The following is a 2,522-nucleotide window of genomic DNA, read 5'->3' on the forward strand; positions in this document are numbered from 1 at the left end:
CTGAGCAGCAGACAGAGGTGGAAAAGTACACATCCTTTACTCAAGTAGAAGTACAGATACTCGTGTTTAAAAATACTCTGGTGAAAGTAGAAGTACTGACTAAACTTCTTTACTCAAGTGAAAGTAAAGAGCGCTTTGAAATGTACTTCAGTAAAAAGTACCCATAGCTAGCAGCTGCTTTAAAGAGTACCTGACCTCCCTTTATATTAATAGAACAATAATGTCATTGTTAGCTAATGAATGTTTCCATGCTGAACAACGGCAACATGACAACGTTTCCATTGGTCCCTCTTCTTTAGAGAAGACCAGGAAATGATGGATACACGGATCGTGTTCAAATCAATAGGCACGCAATGACTCTAAAGAATAATGATCACGCATCAAACACACATTCAGACTAAAGGAACCAGCTGTTTGGAAAATGAGAGAAGTAGAAAGTACAAGTATTTGGGTTCAACATGTGAGAAGTAGAAAGTACAGGTATTTGAGTTCAACATGTAAGAAGTAGAAAGTACAGGTATTTGTGTTCAACATGTAAGAAGTAGAAAGTACAGGTATTTGTGTTCAACATGTGAGAAGTAGAAAGTACAAGTATTTGAGTTCAACATGTGAGAAGTAGAAAGTACAAGTATTTGAGTTCAACATGTAAGAAGTAGAAAGTACAGGTATTTGTGTTCAACATGTAAGAAGTAGAAAGTACAGGTATTTGTGTTCAACATGTAAGAAGTAGAAAGTACAGGTATTGAGTTCAACATGTAAGAAGTAGAAAGTACAGGTATTTGAGTTCAACATGTAAGAAGTAGAAAGTACAAGTATTTGAGTTCAACATGTAAGAAGTAGAAAGTACAAGTATTTGAGTTCAACATGTAAGAAGTAGAAAGTACAAGTATTTGTGTTCAACATGTAAGAAGTAGAAAGTACAGGTATTTGAGTTCAACATGTAAGAAGTAGAAAGTACAGGTATTTGTGTTCAACATGTGAGAAGTAGAAAGTTCAGGTATTTGAGTTCAACATGTAAGAAGTAGAAAGTACAGGTATTTGGGTTCAACATGTAAGAAGTAGAAAGTACAGGTATTTGTGTTCAACATGTAAGAAGTAGAAAGTACAGGTATTTGAGTTCAACATGTAGAAGTAGAAAGTACAGGTATTTGTGTTCAACATGTGAGAAGTAGAAAGTACAGGTATTTGAGTTCAACATGTAAGAAGTAGAAAGTACAAGTATTTGTGTTCAACATGTAAGAAGTAGAAAGTACAGGTATTTGAGTTCAACATGTAAGAAGTAGAAAGTACAGGTATTTGAGTTCAACATGTAAGAAGTAGAAAGTACAAGTATTTGTGTTCAACATGTAAGAAGTAGAAAGTACAGGTATTTGAGTTCAACATGTAAGAAGTAGAAAGTACAGGTATTTGAGTTCAACATGTAAGAAGTAGAAAGTACAGTATTTGTGTTCAACATGAGAGAAGTAGAAAGTACAGGTATTTGAGTTCAACATGTAAGAAGTAGAAAGTACAGGTATTTGGGTTCACACATGTAAGAAGTAGAAAGTACAGGTATTTGAGTTCAACATGTAAGAAGTAGAAAGTACAGGTATTTGAGTTCAACATGTAAGAAGTAGAAAGTACAGGTATTTGAGTTCAACATGTAAATAGAAAGTACAGGTATTTGAGTTCAACATGTAAGAAGTAGAAAGTACAGGTATTTGTGTTCAACATGTAAGAAGTAGAAAGTACAGGTATTTGAGTTCAACATGTAAGAAGTAGAAAGTACAGGTATTTTGTTCAACATGAAGAAGTAGAAAGTACAGGTATTTGAGTTCAACATGTAAGAAGTAGAAAGTACAGGTATTTGTGTTCAACATGTAAGATAGAAAGTACAGGTATTTGTTTCAACATGTGAAGTAAAGTACAGGTATTTGGGTTCAACATGTAGAAGTAGAAAGTACAGGTATTTGAGTTCAACATGTGAGAAGTAGAAAGTACAGGTATTTGAGTTCAACATGTAAGAAGTAGAAAGTACAGGTATTTGGGTTCAACATGTGAGAAGTAGAAAGTACAGGTATTAGTGTTCAACATGAGAGAAGTAGAAAGTACAGGTATTTGTGTTCAACATGTAAGAAGTAGAAAGTACAGGTATTTGTGTTCAACATGTGAGAAGTAGAAAGTACAGGTATTTGAGTTCAACATGTAAGAAGTAGAAAGTACAGGTATTTGTGTTCAACATGTAAGAAGTAGAAAGTACAGGTATTAGAGTTCAACATGAGAGAAGTAGAAAGTACAGGTATTTGAGTTCAACATGTAAGAAGTAGAAAGTACAGGTATTAGAGTTCAACATGTAAGAAGTAGAAAGTACAGGTATTAGTGTTCAACATGGAAGAAGTAGAAAGTACAGTATTTGAGTTCAACATGTAAGAAGTAGAAAGTACAGGTATTTGAGTTCAACATGTAAGAAGTAGAAAGTACAGGTATTTGAGTTCAACATGTAAGAAGTAGAAAGTACAGGTATTTGTGTTCAACATGTAAGA

This window comes from Gymnodraco acuticeps, unplaced genomic scaffold, assembly GCF_902827175.1.
Source record: "Gymnodraco acuticeps unplaced genomic scaffold, fGymAcu1.1, whole genome shotgun sequence".
Lineage (NCBI taxonomy): Eukaryota > Metazoa > Chordata > Actinopteri > Perciformes > Bathydraconidae > Gymnodraco > Gymnodraco acuticeps.